Source organism: Eleutherodactylus coqui, chromosome 1, assembly GCF_035609145.1.
Source record: "Eleutherodactylus coqui strain aEleCoq1 chromosome 1, aEleCoq1.hap1, whole genome shotgun sequence".
Classification (NCBI taxonomy): Eukaryota; Metazoa; Chordata; class Amphibia; order Anura; family Eleutherodactylidae; genus Eleutherodactylus; species Eleutherodactylus coqui.
This window is the reverse complement of record NC_089837.1, coordinates 338,612,856-338,631,649: the sequence shown is the minus strand read 5'-3', so window position 1 is coordinate 338,631,649 and position 18,794 is coordinate 338,612,856.

Here is an 18,794-nt window from a genome sequence, read left to right as displayed (position 1 = left end):
TTGCTTTGCTTGAATTCATTCAAAAACAGTGGGGTCAAAATGGGCAGGACCCCCCTCAGTGAATACACTAAGGGGGGTAGTTTTTAAAATGGGGTCATTTGTGGGGGTATCTATCATTCTGACACCCATGAGTCTTTGCCATCTTGATGAAGGAAAACAAAGTGTTTCTCAAAATGCTGAAAAATAATGTTAAATTTGTACAGCTGCTAAATGGTTAAAAAAAGCGAGTTTTTCAAATGTGCACCAGAATAAAGTAAACAGATGAAAATATAAATCTTAGCAAAAATTTGTACAGTATGTTTGCCCATATTTGAGATTCAACCGTTGAAAATGTGAAAAAAATGAAATTTTTTTTCAAAACTTTCCCAATATTGGCACTTTTAATAAATATACCCATGTTCTATCGTTCTATTTTTACAACCTAAATAAAGTACAACATGTGACGAAAAAACAATGTCAGAATCACTTGGATATCCAACCACAGGAACCCCCAGAGATCACGAAAATGGTGCACCCGAGTCCCCCTAAATGAATGAAGTGGAGGTGCACTGTAACAGAGGGAGAACGCAAAGTTCATCAGTCAGCTATCTCCATAGACAGTGAATGGAGTGACCACTGCTCCATTTACTAAGGTGGACTCAAAATCAGCTGTTTTTGTAACTACCCAATAGTTGGAACTCAGGCAGTAAATATATGATTGCCGATCTGGTGGATAGATGACAAAATGATTTTAATGGAAAAGCCCCATTAAGATGAGCTACAGCCAGCAGCCATGAAGAGAAGTTACAGAACAGGGAAGCCCAAGTTGAACGTCTGCACCAGAGCCCATAAACCTCCAGCTACAGCCCGGGGTATAAAGTATGTATACTGTAGCTACACACGTTTTAATGTGGTTTAGTGATTCACAATTTTAAATTATATGTTCTTGTTCCTCAATTAACCCCTTAAAGACTTGGCCTATTTGGGTGTTGACGAAGTGGAGATTTTTGGGTCGATTTTCATCTACACTTTTCAAAAGCCATAGCTTGTTTTTGCGTGGCAAACTGTAATTTAATGGTGCCATTTTTGGGTGCATATAACGTATTGTAAAACTTTCATTCATTTTTTTGATAGCAGGGAGAGAAAACAGATTAATTCTGCCATTGTTTTTTGTGTGTTTTTTACAGCGTTAATTATGCAGCAAAAATGACAATACATAATTTCTGCGGTTCGGTACGATTACAACAATGCAAAAATTCTTTTTTTTAAGGTTTCCCCACTTTCCCACAATAAAAACCCTTACTTTTTGGAAATGATTTGTTTTTATAAATCGGTGCATTCTAAGTCCAATAACGTTTATTTTTCCATGGATAGAGCTTTGTGAGGGCTTATTTTTTGTGGTACGAGCTGTAGTTTTTATGGGTACCATTAACAGATGATGAAGATGGTTGTCAGATAACAGAGTAGATAGGTGATGGAACAAATAATAACAAACTGAAAATTACTGAGCCTTAGGATACTATTACATGGCTGATGGTTGCCAGAGTGATCACTCAAAAAAGTCATTACAGGCAACTGTAACCGCATGTAAACACGGGACCTAACAAAGCAAGTGAGTGAGATTCCCTCACTTGTCAGGGGTAATTGATCTCTGTCTCACCTAAAAACCAAGCAACTGTTGGCCCGTATAAACAGGCAGTCGGTTATCTATATATTACTGCCTGTTCAAGGTAAATGAAGGCGGGCAGCCGGAACAGATCTCTGACACACTAGGCTTTCATTCAGTGAGCGATTATTGCATTATTAAAGCATAGGGGGCAAATTGTTGGGACGGCTGTCCAATGCTTAGCTGTCCTGTGTAGAAGTACCCTAACGCTAATCTATCCCAGATGTTGACCCTAACCAGACACTACTGTCACTGAATATCCTTATATCTCTAATGGAAACTAACTGAAACACTGACCCTGACAAACCATGAGAGAGCACAAAGACCCAGAGATAAGAGAAGCCAACTAAGCAGAGCTGAATATAAGAAGCAAGGCAGATACAAACCGAAAAGAAGGGGCTCTGGTGAGTGCGGCATCTCCATCACTGTTTACAATACACAGCTTTGTACTTTTAGTAGGGGCCGTGACTTCTATTACAGCTCAGTCCCATTAACTTGAATGGGACAAAGCTGCAGTGATCTGTAATAAGGCACAGCCGCTACTAAAGCTACAGCTGGTAAACACTGAAGGTGAAGCAGAACTTGTCAGAGCGCTCAAAGAGCTGATTTAATACTCACATCCTATCCTAAGCATGCAGATTTACTTTACTACTACTACCCCAAAAATAACACACTGTCTTATATTAATTTTTGCCCCAAAAGAGGCACAGTGTCTTATTTTCAGAGGGTGTCTTATGCTCACCTAGCTGCCGACGTTCCGCTGCCTCGCGCTGGTCTCCGGCGCTGCGGCAGGCTGCCGTGTCCTCAGTGCTGACAGCATTCTCTCCCTGGCAACTAACGGGGCTATGAATACCCAGTCTCCAGCAAGAGAGTGCTGTGATTGGATCACGAGTGCCGCTGGCTCAGCCAATCAGAGCCGGGGCCAGGGTAGGGCTTATTATTGGGGGAGGTTTTATTTTTGGGGAAACACGGTAGGTGAATACGTTTTTACCTAATAAAAATATAAGTTCTGTATATAAAATGCCCTATTTTTTGGCCTGTAAGGTGCACTTTTTTTTCCCTACAAAGTGTGTGTTGGGGAAAGTCAGTGTCTTATAGAGTGAAAATGCCGAAATTCTTACCTGGCCGGTCCGCTTCATAGTAGGGGAGGAGAGCCACCCGTACGTATAGCTGATTGGTCAGTGTTGGGGGGGAAAGGCTGCTGCTCCTCCGCCTCTACCAATCAGCTGTACGTACGGGCAGCTCTCCTCCCCTGCTATCGAGCGGACCCTGTGTGATAGCAAACTCTAGTGTAAATATTATTCATAGTACACACGTTGTATGATATACTCTCATTGGTATAAAATGCATATGTACATGAACCTTCATAGCTTCATTTTACTGCAAATCCAACAGCAGAAACATGGATAACTGCAATCTGAAAGTTGGCGCAGACATGTGCAATCATTAAAGGAAAGACATAACTTCTAAAGCCTTCAGCATGACATTGAATGTTAAAGATTAGAGATGAGCGAACGTACTCGGTAAGGGCGATTTCACAATCGAGCACTGCGATTTTCGAGTACTTCACTACTCGGGTGAAAAGTACTCGGGTGCGCTGTGGGGCGGGGGGTTGCAGAGGGGAGTGTGGGGTAGCAGCGGGGAACAGGGGGGAGCCCTCTCTCTCTCCCTCTCCCCCCCCCCCCACTCCCCTCTGCAACCCCCCGCTCACCCACAGCGCACCCGAGTACTTTTCACTCCAGTAGTGAAGTACTCGAAAATCGCGGTGCTCGATTGCGAAATCGCCCTTACCGAGTACGTTCGCTCATCTCTATTAAAGATGTATAACAAGATCTCTACAGGCAGCTCGTTTTCCTTTAACCCCTTGAGTGGCGGGTTTCCTACCACCCTGTCAGACCCACCAGGGCAGGTTTTTTAAAACGGTCTAATTATTGAATTTCAACTAATTTTGCAGTTGCGTCTCAAGAGCCATAACTTTTTCATTTTTCCATTGACATGGCCATATAAGGGCTTGTTTTTTGCGGGACAAGTTGTGATTTTTTAAACAGGGCGGAGGTAAAAAAAAAAAATGGGGAAAACAGAAAAAAAGGGGCCATGTCATTAAGGGGTTAAATAATGCATTAACTTCCTTCTCTGGGTCATTACGACGCATGGATACCACATGTGTGATTTTATTTTAGATTTTTTACAAAGTAAAGGGAGACAAGTGTTTTTATTATTATTTTTTTTTTATTTTTATTTTTTATTTTTTTTTGTCCCTTTAGGGGACTTCCACAGGGACCCATCAGGACCCCCTGATCACATTCCGGGGGTCCGATGGTGACAGCCCTTTACATGCTGCAGTCACAGCCCTTTACATGCTGCAGTCACATAGACTGCAGCATGTAAAGGGTTAACACAGCAGAGATCAGAGGTTTTCTCTGATCTCTGCAGTAAGAGCTGGTACCTAGCTGTCCTCTGACAGCCAAGCACCAGCTCTCCCTGCCACAGAGACCATCGGCTTGCTTCTGACAAGCCGATGGTCTCTATGGCAACCTATAAATAAAGCAGGAGACTTAGAAGCAGGAGATTGCCGGCATATCGGCAATATCTTCTGCTGGTTTTTCAAAGCCCTTGCTTTGTTCTCTGTGGGACTGTGCAGGCAGAGCACAATGTCACAGCTTGTGGCATTGTGCTCTGCAGCTCCCATAGTGATACATAGCCCGGAAATCTTCCGGGCTATATCACTATCGGCAGTGGAGCTCGTCCCGGAAAATTTCCGGTCGTGCTACTCAAGGGGTTAACGGGTCTTCTCCTACATGGAAATGACATCTAGACAACGAATGCTACTTTTAATAAGAGTCATTATCAGACAACATATTGTACACTACGAGAGTTGGAACAATGTTACGCATGCAATGTCTAAGGTCCAATGTCTATGGGCGGATTTGAATTATAAAATCTGAGCGTGTCTCCTGTGCGGGAGATCCGCAACTTTTGCTGCCCATAGGGAGTCATTAGCATCCGCATGACAAGTAAAAACATACGGATGTGATTTTTCCCGGCGTGCGGATAACACGCACAGGAAGAAATCGCAGCATGCTCAATTTTACTGCGGATCCCGCAGGGACAGCTTCCGTTGAAGTCAATAGAAGCCGTCCCTGCCGCGGCACACCTGCCGCTGTCACTGTGGCTGTGCCGTGTCTCCGCGAGAAAGCAAGAGATTCAAGAACAAAAAAGAAAACACTGTGCATGCGCATCGCCAGATGTAATTGAACGCATCTGCTGTGCTGAAGAAAGAAGATCGGGCCGTCTTGGAGGAGACCCATGCTGGATCGGGAGAGGTAAGAAACTGTCTTTCCCTCTCCATGTCCGCGGGCACGCACGGATTCTGCTGCGGGATTCGGTGGTGGAATCTGTGTGTGCGCAAGCGGGCATGAGGCCTAAGATGCACTAAATATCTATGTGTGTTATTCCTCCTGTAATACCCCCCTCACGGCCTGGTCTGGGGGAGTTCAAAATATATATTTCTCCTATGTTCCTTCTCTTTAACCAATGTGCATCTTCTAGAGCTAAAAATATGGTATATTTTTTTCCAATAATCACATTCCTACTATACTGATTTATTGAACAGTTAGAGAGCGACACCCTGTGGATAATTTCAGAACTTCTAGTAGCTTATAAATGTCTCCATATCCTGGCAATAGAAAAGATCTAGGACTAGATGAACTGCTTAATATTAGGAATATAGTTTAAAGGGGTTGTCTGATATAATTTTATTTTCTTTTTCTAAACGGGTTCCCCGTACTGGAAGATAATATAGAAGTGTATGCTCGCCCCCTGCGTATTCAGCAACGCAACTCCATCCTCAACGCGGGGTCTGCGTTTACAGGCTTCAGTCAGCCTGTGTATGGACATCACAGACTACTGCAGCCAATCGCAGAGCTCATCACTCGAGTGCTTAGGTCTGTGATCAACTGCAGCAGTCTGTGACATCCCATACACGGGCTGCTGCAGCCTGTAAACATTATGTCACAGGCGAGATCAGAGCTGTTAGGGCGGGAGATGTGGGGAGCCAGGGGAGGAGAGTATATTCTTCATTATTTTCCAGGACAGGGAACCAGTTTTTTTTTGTCAGACAACCCCTTTAAGAAATGTACATGCCTGAAAAGCATTATATGAGATGTCATGTAAGTTCCAGGGAGTATTAGCATGGCCCACAGTGTCCTATATTAGACATTCTAGAATAGGAGGAATGAGTCCGTGAAACATTGGGGCATTGTTGAAATGAGGAAATAAACATCTTGCGGATGCAGAGTACAGATTTAGCAGATATAACAAGATTTTATAGAGTAGCACAATGGTTAGCACTGTTGTCTTACAGACCTGGGGTCCTGGGTTCAAATCCAACTAAGACAATATCTGTATGGAGTTTGTATGTTCCCCCTGTGTTTGTATGAGTTTCCTCCCACACTCCAAAACATACACATAGGTGAATGTAGATTGTGAGCCCCAGTGTGGACAGAACCCAAAATCAAGCGATGTGCTATGCATACACAATACAAATAAAGGTGATTAGATGTACTTATGATTACCCTGTATTATCTATATGGTCTTGGTATACAAGTATTGCAGATACCTCAAATTTCTATGGCATTTACCGTATATACTCGAGTTTTAGCCGACCCGAGTATAAGCTGAGTCAATAAGTTTTACCACAAAAAATGGTAAAACTTATTGACTCGAGTATAAGCCTAGCTATACTTGAGTATATACTAGGTAAAGAAAAAATGCAATACTCCCCTCCCAGCCGGCGTCTGTGTCCCCGGCGCGATGGTCTCCCAGACGGTGCGGCAAACTGCTTGAGAATTCTCCCTGCTCAGCTTTGAAATCCCCTCCTGTTAGCACTGTAAGCTCTGTAATTGGATTGAGCGCCAGCCAATCACAGCCGTCGCTCGATAAACTAAATCACAACCATTCAGTGATGTCAACCGCTGAATGGCTATGAAGGATCGAGCGCCGACTCTGATTGACTGGCACTCGATCAATCACAGCACTTACCTACACAGCGTTGACGGCGGGGGAATTCAAAGCTGAGCAGGGAGATGACAGCGGTGAGAATTCTCAAGCAGCTTGCCACACTGATGGGTAGACCATCGCAACGGGGACACAGACGCAGGCTGGGAGGGGAGTATTGCAGGTTTTTGTTTTTTTTTACCTAACTTGAGTATAAGCCGAGGGGGGCTTTTTCAGCATAATAAATGTGCTGAAAAACTAGGCTATACTCGAGTATATATGGTATATTGGAAAATATAAAACAAAAACTTACACGAAGAAGGATGCAGCATTTCTCCTTCCAATATCTTTGTTGGCCTATCTGGTGCAAAACTTGAACTTGGATATCTGTCCAATAAGAATAATAGATCTTAATATATGTTGATGCTTTTGCCATTGTGGTAAAGTGACCCATTAGGCCTGTAGAAACAAAGATTGCCGCACCAGCTATTCTGATTACCTGAGGCACACTGTGTTTTAGTATGCATCATTAGTATAAGACACTGCACCTGCTTTGATTAACTTCTTAGTGACAGCTGATACGCCTTTTGACGGCCTGTATCGACGGTCTGTGCATTAAGAGAGATCGTGCAGTGATCCCTCTTCATATATCCCAGGTGCCAGCTGTTTCTTACAGCTGACACCCGGCGGCAACAGCTCTGATGAGCCGCGCAGCTGATAGGAACTGTTAACCTTTTAAATGCCCAGAGCAATGTTCGGGGGTCCCGTACGGCTCTCCTTGTGATGAGATCGCAGGGAGCCAGGAGGCGCCAGGGCTGTGGGGTGGCTTGATAGACTACCTGCCCGATAGCAGTATGATGTAATGCTATTGCATTACATCATACTGCAGGAGCAATCAAAGCATTGCAAGTTGCTGTCCCCTCTGGGGACTTAAAAAAAGTAAAAATAAGAATAAAGTTTTACTAATTATTTTAAAAAAAAAGTAATAAAAGTAAAAAAAAAAATTGGGGTATTTGGTATCGCTGCTTCTTTAAAAGTCTGATCTATCAAAGTAACACATTATTTACCCTGTACGATGAACGTCATCAGGAAAAAACAAAGAACGCCAGAAATGCACTTTTTGGTCACCTAATAAAAAGCAAATCAAAAAGCCGCATGTATTCCAAAATGGTACCAACGCAAACTACAGGATGTCCCGCAAAAATTAAGCCTTTGCACAACTATGTCAACAGAAAAATTTAAAAGTTATTGTGCGCAGAAGGTGGTGTCAGAAAAAAAAAGAAATATATATATATACATATCTCTTTGAAAAAAAACTCAAGTAGTACAGCAAAAAAAAAACTATGTTTGGTATCGTAGTAATCATCCTGACCCATAGAATAAAGTTATCATGTTATTTTTTCTGCAGTTTGTGCGCCGTAGAAACGAGACGCACCTAAAGAAATTTTTACATTTTTTAAAAGTTTTTCAGTACATTATACAGTACATTAAATAGTACCAGTGAAAAATACAACTCGTCCCGCAAAAGGCAAAACTCATGCAGCTACGTGGAAGGGTAAATAAAGGAGTTACGATTTTTTAAAAGGGGGGAGGAAAAAGCGAAAATGGGAAAACTGAAAAAAGCTTGGTCACTAAGGGATCAACCATTGCTGCCCATGTGAGCAGTGCGGGTCAGTCACCATGTAGTGTCTTGGACTACTGATGCATACTAATACACAGTGTGTATCAGGTAGTAAGAGAAGCATTCGGTCATCTTTGCTGAAAAGCAAGAAAATCTATATGTATAAACAGCTGATTTGCACAATTGTGTAACATTGACCACAAAGAACATATGTACTGGGCAACTGGCTTGTCTTTCATCATTCTGATTGGCTACACTTTTCTCAGTCTTCTTTAAAGTGAATAATTGGAACAGATCATTTGACTGAATGTGGGTCATGCTTCAGTCCTGAAATATGGACTGCACTTTAATTCCCTAACACTGATCACAGGTAAGTAGCAGCAGGAAAGCTTCATGTTCACAGACCGTGCTGTAGACAAGACTGTGCATATTCCACGTGCCGTCTACTAATCCTCACTAATGAATGTGTCTAGGATAAACAGAAGATGATAAATGTGCCAATGCTTATTGAGCTTTTTAGTGAAGAATGACTTGTTCTGCTTATGAAACACTGTTTGTGTGGAACTCACTGATGTCTCATCATATCATCAGAATCTGCTTGACTATTCTTGGAGCTTCTCTTGGTTATCTGCAAGACATTCTGTGGGATGAGAAGAAACATTTTATTGGTAGTGGTTTTCTTATTACACTACATTACATACTTTTTGTGTATTCACAATATTCCACGTAACAATCAAAAAACACACATTATTAATGTTTTTATATATTCTATGTGCAAATAAGGTAGATGAAACCACCTATTAGATGGCAGCATTCCTGCAAATCAATGTTTGACCCTTTATACAGGTCTGTAGAGCAATGATTGGAAATTAAAAGCCAATCCAGAATCCATACACAGACAGCTGTTTCGGGGTGATTGCCCCTCATTAGTGTGCAGTAGGATCCTAGCTTGGCTAGTGAGAGGCCTGTGATGTGGGTCGGGAGGAGTAACATCACTTCTTTGGCAGAGCACAAAGAAGGTGAGTGAGGAGACATATAAGGCCATCCATGCTACTATTGATTTCCGCTCGTGGACATAAGGAAGTGTTTTTGCCTAGCATGTACATAGACATTATTTGCTGTGGAATCTGGAGGCAGACGCCCGCTCCGGATTAAGCAATGCAAATACGCCTGTGTGCACTGGGCCTTAAAAAGCAACATATTTTTGAAGCAGAATTGCCTGCAGAAAATCCACATTGTTTTACAGAACCACCAAAAAATCCACAGCGTAAATTGACTGGAGGTGTGGATTTTACCTCTGTGTGTCTCTTTATCCTACAGATTTTTTACACTGATTTCATCCTTTGCAAATGCAAAAACTGCAACATGCAAAAAACACATAATTTATTGTGGTTTTTGTGGTTGTGGATTTTCTGCGGATTTGCTGCACATTTTTTGATTTACATTGTGTGGCTTTTCCCTAAATGTTATTCAGAGTTTGACAAATGGTTTGATTTTAATTAAAACTGAATTTCGCAAGTTAATTTGGAGGCCTGGGCCCAAAGAGAAGAACCTGTTAGTGTAGGGTCCTATTTGAAGAAATCCCCTTGCCAGGGCAGATGGGCTCTCACAATTTGATCAAAATTTCTATCTCCAATGTTTATACAGTCGGTCAGGAAAGTCTCCAGACCCTTTCAATTTTTTAAAACTTTCTTATGTTTTTCTCTATCATTCTGCTCTCAATACCCCATAATGACAAAGTAACAACAGAATGCTAAAAATCTTTGTAAATTTTTTAAAAATGAAAAACTAACCTTTTGCATTAATATAAGTATTCAGATCCTGTACTCCGTTGAAGCACCTTTGGTAGTGATTCCTCCTCTAGTCTTCTTGATGCCACAAGGTTTTTACACCTGGATTTGGGGATTTTCACCTCTCTCAAGCACTGTCAGATTGGATGGGGACTATCGGTGGACAGCTATTTGCAGGTCTCTCTAGAGATGTTCAGTTGAGTTCAGGTCAGGGCTCTGGCTGGGCCACTCAAGGATATTCAGTGTTGTCCCAAAGCCAGTCCTGTGTTTTGACTGTGTTTAGGGCCATTGTCTGCCCAGTCTGAGGTCCCTTGTGCTGTAGATCACATTTTTATTAGGAATATCTCTGTACTTTGCCCCAATCAGCTTTCCATCAACCTTAACTAGTCTTCCTGTTCCAGCCACTAAAAAACACCCCCACAACATGATCTTGCCACCAACATGCTTCACTGTAGTATTGGGTAGGCGGTGAGCAGAGCCTGGTTTCCTTCAGACAGAACGCATGAAAATGAGGCTGAAAACTTCAATCTTGGTTTCATCAGAACAGAGAATGTTTTTCCTCACAATCTTGGAATCTTTAGGTGCTTTTTGGCCAACTCCAGGCAGCCCATCCAGTGTATTTTACTGAGGAGAGGCTTCTTTCTGGCCACTCAGCTGTAAAGCCCACATTGGTGGAGTGCTGCAGTGATGGTTGACCTTCTGGAAGTTTCTACCATCTGCACCCAGGATCTTTAGAAATCAAGCAGAGTGACAATTGGGTTCTTGGTCACCTCTCTTATTAAGGCCCTTCTCCCCCTGATTACTTAGCTTGGTGTGTTGGCCAATTGTAGAAAGAGTCCTGGTTGTTTCAAACTTCTTTTATTTATGGAGGCCATTGTGTTCTTGAGAACTTTTAGTACTGACATAATATTTGTTGCCTTCTTGATCGTTGCCTCCACATTATCCTATCTCTGAGCTCTATTTCCTCCACATGGTTTAGTTTTGTCTCTGATATGCATTGTGAGCTATGAAACCATATATCGACAGGGGTGTTTTTTTAAAATTAACTTAGTTTACCACACGCTACTCCAATTAAGGTGTAGAAACCTCTCAAAGATGATCAAGATGGAGCAGGTCGGCTTTGTCCCTGGCAGAGAGGCAAGGGACAACACTATTAAAACAATGTCCCTAATAGCTAGGGCCAAATCGACAAACACCCCCCTATGCCTCCTGTCGATTGATGCAGAGAAGGCTTTCGACAGGGTGAGTTGGACCTTCCTTTCTGCCACACTAGAGAAAATCGGATTGGGCCCACGGATGCTCCAGTGGATCATGGCGCTCTACCAGGACCCCACTGTGAGAATTAAAGTTAACGGGACGTTGTCCGACATGCTTAGAGTAAGAAACGGGACGAGACAGGGGTGCCCCCTTTCCCCCTTTCTCTACATCCTCACCATGGAAACCCTAGCGAACTCTATTCGAAGTAATGACTCAATAAAAGGCTACAGGATTAGTTCCTCAGAACATAAAATGGCACTATTCGCCGATGATCTGTTACTATACCTGTCCAACCCCCGAATCGGCATGCCTGTGCTTTTAAAGGAATTTGAAAAATTCGGGAGAATCAATAACTACAAAATCAACGCACAGAAATCAGAGGCCCTGAACAAATCACTCCCGCAGGCCGAGGTCTCCCATCTGAAGTCGGTACTCCCCTTTCGGTGGGTAGATCCACACTTAAAATACTTAGGAATAAAAATCTCAGCAGAGCTTACGGCAGCCTACAAATTAAATTTTATCCCCTTTGTCGAAAACCTGGAGAAGGATTTGGGCAAATGGAACCCCCTCTACAGCTCATGGAATGGACGAATTAACGTGGTAAAAATGGACGTGCTGCCCAGATTTCTCTACATTTGTCAAACCATTCCAATCGGGCTCCCAAGAGTATTCTTCAAAAAAATTAGATCCTTGTTCATAACTTTCGTATGGAAGGGGCACAAACCACGAGTACGCTACTCCATACTGACGAGGTAAAAAGAAAAGGGAGGCCTGGGTCTACCAGACTTCTCTCTATACCATAAAGCCAACATAGCAAACTGCGCCCTCAACATCATTAAAAGCAGGAGCTCAAGGCTCTGGGTGGAAATAGAGCAAGCAGGGGAGACGGATGGTCTATACGGAGCCCCCTGGATACCAACCAGGTGGATAAAATCTATTCCTAACATTTCTCCCTTCAGTCTCCAATTGTTTACCACATGGGCGGGCTTCGCGCCCCGCTATGGTTTAGTCACAGTCCCAGGTCCACTAACACCGCTCACGGGAAATCCCTTATTTGAAACCACCAAAAATAGGATGGGTCTCCTGTCCCTCCCGGCCACACCAACCCCCAGGCTAAGAGACGTAGTGACAGAGTCAGGACTGAAATCCATGACAGAGATCCTGGATCAGTCTCCACCACAGCCAGGTTCTTGGCTACAATACCTGCAGTTAAGGGGCTTTGTGAGCTCGCTGACGCCGAAAGTGAATCTGACAGCATCCTTTACAGAGTTCGTACAACTCTGCTTATCAAGCCTAAACCAGAGGCACATGATCTCTTAGTTATACAAAACGCTGCTGAGCCGGGAGACGGGGGACGAGGCCCTGAAATACAAAGAGGCCTGGGAACGGGAATTGGGGGGAAAACCTCACAGATGAGGACTGGGGAAAAATCTGGAATCTGACTCACAAGGTCTCCACGGCAGGTAGAATCCAAGACCTTAACTACAAGATAGTTTCAAGATGGTACAGAACCCCTGACCAACTGCAGAGGATCTTTCCCCAGGCCTCCTCGGGTTGCTGGAGATGCAGCGGGAGCAAGGGCAACATGATACACATTTGGTGGGAATGTCAGCCAGTAGCCGAGCTCTGGAAAGAAGTGACAACCCTGTACAACCATGTTAACCACTCAGACATTACGATGACACCCAAATTTGCCCTGCTCTCACTGTTCCCAGGCACTGCGAGAGGAGCGAAAGCAAGCCTATTAAAACACTTCATAATAGCAGTGAGAAGACTCATTCCAAGATTATGGCGCTCAGCCACTACTCCAACTCGGGGCATGTGGGTGGAAGAACTTCATACTCTCATGAGATTTGACGAGCTAGGGGCAGACGAGCCCAAATTATGGGAAGCCTACTACAAGCTATGGCAGCCGTGGGTGGCATTCAGGGGAACTGATAACCTTAGAAAATGGATAGTGCAAGGCTCTATAGACTAACGAGACCGCTTGAAAGACCCCCGGAGCGCATCATACATGGCCACACCTACTTTTAACTCCACATTCCTCCCCTCTCACCTCCCCTCCCCCCTCCTGTTCCCTTCCTTCTTTTCCTACCTTACTCTTCCGCTCCCTGATCAATTCCCCTCCCCCCTTCCCCTCCCCAATTGTGTGTCTTAGAATAAGTAAAACTAATGTCAACAGCAAAGGAGAAGCTCACATCAGAACTTCAAGCTGGGGCGAGACCGGCTACCCAGTCTCGTAACATAGATCAAGACGGAGAGGAGAGCAGGGGAGAGTGCGCAACAATGCGTCAACGCAACCCAGGCGCCTTAGGATCATTGCGCGTAGCGCGACATTAATTCCCCACGAAATTCTGTCTTCTCTTTTCTGCCAGCTCTCTGCTCTTATAATGGTCTTTAAAGCAGACCTACTTGCAATAGTTTATCAAGTTTTTCTTACTGTTTGTTTTGATACTTTTGAAGTGATCTAAAAATGTGACCAAACTGTTGACAGATTTGTAATAAAATTTATTTGAACCTAAAGATGATCAAGAGATGTTGGAGGCTTCCAGAGCTAAATTTCAAGTGTCATACCAAAAAGCAGCTGAATACTTATGTCAATACAAAATGTTAGAAATGTTTTAAAAATTAAAAACTAAACATTACGTTTCCACTTTGCCATTATGGTGTATTTTGTGCAGAATTTATTTATTTTTTTGTAGTCTGCTCAAGGATACAGCATAACAAAATGTAAAAAATGTAAAGGGTCTGAGGACTTCCCAAACCCACTGTACAAGTGAATATAGCAGCAATTGCCAAAATTGAAAGTATGAATTCATTTTTCTTGGTACTTCCAGAATGCTGTTGCATATTCTGTAAAGCCCTGCTTTGTCATGACATGAGCAAATCCCATTCTTGGCGCACTTTATATTACTCCTGTATAAAGCCACATTATGACTGCAGAATGAAGTATAGGCTGGTTTTTAGGCAATGTTACCATGGCTTCATTTTTGCACCCATTTTACGTCTGCAGATCCTATCTCGACTGGAAATCCAATATCCTAAACGACATAGTCCTGTGATGCTGTTTGTTTCCATTATTGGACTCGGGTGAAGATTTGCAGCAATGATACGGTTGCAAAAGTGCGCCTGTACTACACTTGTCCTTAATGCTTCAACTGTAATGCCAAGATCAAGCTTTCTTTTATCCAAGTACATAAATAAGTGTGATGTAAATCACATAAAAACACCAGTATGTAGCTTATTATGTGCCTACTCCAAATATACAATAACTCCAACATTCTCTAATCCCCACAGGACGTTGAACTATATCCTGTGCCTAGTAGAACTTAGGTCAGAAACGCTATCTTTTCTCCTTAGGGAGAGCATCTAAACCAGTGGTGGCGAACCTGTGGACCTCGTGCCAGAGGCGGCACGCAGAGCCCTCCCTGCTGGCACGCACCACCACCGACTGCTCACCACATTAGTGAATACCGCCAAGAGTCGTGGCTTCCCTGCTACCATTCACTCAGCAGTGCTGGTAGCGCCACTGATCCTGGTGCACACTGTGACGTCAGTGTGCACCCAGGATCCTCTTCACCCCCTTTTCTGACGTCTCTTCTTAGGTTCCGCAAAAGCAGGGGAGGAGGCGTCCGGCAGCATACTGACATCACAGTGTGCACCTGGGATCAGTGCCAGCAGCAGCGACAAGGAGAAGAGCAGCGGCGCTTCGGCAAGGAGGAAGGGGTAAATATATGGGTCTCAGTGGGGTGCTGTGCGATGTCACTATTACTACTGGGACCACTGTGGAATGTCACTATCACTACTAGGGCCGCTGTGGGATGTCACTATTGCTAATGGGACCACTGTGGGATGTCACTATTACTACTGGGGGCCAAAGTAGGATGTCATTATTACTACTGAGGGCCGCTGTGGGATGTCACTATTACTACTGGGGCCACTGTGAGAGTCACTATTACTACTGGGGCCATTGTAGGATGTCACTATTACTACCGGGGACCGCTGTGGGATGCCACTATTACTAATGGGGTCACTGTAGGATGTCACTATTACCTCTGGGGGCCACTGTAGGATGTCACTATTACCGCTGGGGGCCACTGTAGGATGTCACTATTACCACTAGGGCTACTGTGGGATGTCACTATTACCTTTGGGGCCACTGTAGGATGTCACAATTACTGCTGGGGCCGCTGTGGAATGTCAATATTAATGCTGGGACCGCTGTGGAATGTCGCGATTACTACTGAGGGCCACTGTAGGATGTCACTATTACCGCTGGGGGCCACTGTGGGGATGTCACTATTACCACTGCGGCCACTGTGGGATGTCCCTATTACTGCCGGGGCCGCTGTGGGATGTCACTATTACTGCCAGGGCCGCAGTGGGATGTCACTATTACTGCTGGAGGCCACTATGGGATGCAACTATTATTACTGCTGGGGCCGCTGTGGAATGTCAATATTACTGCTGGGACCACTGTGGGATGTCACTATTACTACTGAGGGCCACTGTGAGATGTCACTATTACCGCTGAGGCAGCTGTGGGATGTCACTATTACTGCTGGGGCCGCTGTGGAATGTCACTATTAGTGCATGGGTCCACTGTGGGATGTCACTATTACTACTGTGGGCCACTGTGGGATGTCACTAGTACCGCTGAGGCCACTGTGGGGATGTCACTATTACCGCTGGGGCAGCTGTGGGAAGTCACTATTACCTCTGGGGCCACTGTGGGTATGTCACTATTACCGCTGGGGCAGCTTTGAGAAATCACTATTACCTCTGGGGTCACTGTGGGATGTCACTATTACCTCTGGGGCCACTGTGGGTATGTCACTATTACTGCTGGTGCTGCTGTGGGATGTCACTATTACTGCTGGCGCCGCGGTGGGATGTCACTATTACTGCTGGGGCCGCTGTGGAATGTCACTATTACTGCTGGGGCCGCTGTGGAATGTCACTATTACTGCTTGGGGCCACTGTGGGATGTCACTATTACTACTGTGGGCTACTGTGGGATGTCACTAATACCGCTGGGGCCACTGCGGAGATGTAACTATTAACGCTAGGGAAGCTGTGGGAAGTCACTATTACCTCTGGGGCCGCTGTGGGATGTCACTATTACCGCTGAGGCCTCTGTTGTATGTCACTATTATCGCTGGGGCCATTGTGGTATGTCACTATTATCACTGCGGCCACTGTGGGATGTCCCTATTACTGCCGGGGCCGCTGTGGGATGTCACTATTACTGCCAGGGCCGCAGTGGGATGTCACTATTACTGCCAGGGCTGCAGTGGGATGTCACTATTACTGCTGGAGGCCACTATGGGATGCAACTATTATTACTGCTGGGACCGCTGTGGGATGTCACTATTACTACTGAGGGCCACTGTGAGATGTCACTATTACCGCTGGGGCCACTGTGGATATGTCACTATTACCGCTGGGGCAGCTGTGGGATGTCACTATTACTGCTGGGGCCACTGTGGAATGTCACTATTACTGCATGGGTCCACTGTGGGATGTCACTATTACTACTGTGGGCCACTGTGGGATGTCACTAGTACCGCTGGGGCCACTGTGGGGATGTCACTATTACCACTGGGGCAGCTCTGGGAAGTCACTATTACCTCTGGGGCCACTGTGGGTATGTCACTATTACTGCTGGCGCCGCTGTGGGATGTCACTATTACTGCTGGGGCCGCTGTGGAATGTCACTATTACTGCTGGGGCCGCTGTGGAATGTCACTATTACTGCTTGGGGCCACTGTGGGATGTCACTATTACTACTGTGGGCTACTGTGGGATGTCACTATTACTACTGTGGGCCACTGTGGGTATGTCACTATTACCGCTGGGGCAGCTTTGGGAAGTCACTATTACCTCTTGGGCCACTGTGGGATGTCACTATTACCTCTGGGGCCACTGTGGGTATGTCACTATTACTGCTGGCGCCACTGTGGGATGTCGCTATTACTGCTGGCGCCGCTGTGGGATGTCACTATTACTGCTGGGGCCGCTGTGGAATGTCACTATTACTGCTGGGGCCACAGTGGGATGTCACTATTACTGCTTGGGGCCACTGTGGGATGTCACTATTACTGCTGGGGCCGCTGTGGAATGTCACTATTACTGCTGGGGCCGCTGTGGAATGTCACTATTACTGCTTGGGGCCACTGTGGGATGTCACTATTACTACTGTGGGCTACTGTCGGATGTCACTATTACCGCTGGGGCCACTGTGGGGATGTAACTATTAACGCTAGGGCAGCTGTGGGAAGTCACTATTACCTCTGGGGCCGCTGTGGCATGTCACTATTACCGCTGAGGCCACTGTTGTATGTCACTATTATCGCTGGGGCCATTGTGGGATGTCACTATTATCACTGGGGCCGCTGTGGGATGTCACTATTACCGCTGGGGCCGCCGTGGGGGGTCACTATTACCAACGGGGCAGCCGTGGGAGTCACTATTACCGCTACGGTATGTTTACATGTGGCGGAAATGGGCAGAGCTGTTTCAAAATAGACAGCGTGCAGATTATAATTGCTTTTTAGATGCGGAAATGCTGCAGAATTTGTCACAGAAATTTCAACTGAGGACATTCTGCAACATTTCGGCACACAAAAAGCAGTCAAAATCTGTACGCTGTCTATTTTGAAACAGCCCTGTCCTTTTTAGATAGATGGAGGTAAAATCATACGTCGTGATAAACCCTGCCCTCTGACGTGTTGGCACTTTGAGATAAATAAGTGGGTTTTGGGTTGCAGTTTGAGCACTCAGTCTCTTAAAGGTTCGTTGTCACTGATCAAGACGGTGATTGAGGAGACTTGAAAGGCCACTGTTACAAGGCTTGTATAAAGGGTCTAAAATTGACTTAAAGGAATGCTTGCTTCCAATACGTGGCACTGTGGAGGTATTGTTCCATCTCCCTTATTTGCATATTACCCAGAGGAGCATGAATGGCCTTTTAAGTCTCCTCACTCACTGTCTAGATGCTCTCCCTAAGCCTGAGTTCACACACAGCAAAATCCCGGCGAAAATCTTGCAGTTTGGCCAGAGCGAAAAACAGCATTATTTCCGCTGGGAGAAGCGCTGCTTCAAAACCCACGGCACTTAGCCACGGGTTTTGAAGCGGCCTGGCCGTTCGCTCTTCCGCTGCGGCCGGCGCTCCCATAGAGGAGATCGCGGCCACAGCGGAAGAAGAAAAAAAATAAACATGCTGCAGACGGCAAATCCGCATCGCAGCGACGGCTTTGCCACGGCGGATTTGCCATCCCATGTGGACGAGATTTCTCAGAAATCTCGTCCACATGGCTGGCCAACTACGGGATTAGCAGCCGCAGGCGGATTTGCCGCGGCGAAATTCCGGGCGGAATTTCCGCAGCAAATCCGCCCTGTGTGAACCCAGACAAAGGAGAAAAGATAGCGTTTCTGACCCCACATCATAGGCCTCTCTCTAGCAAAGCCAGAATCCTACTGCACA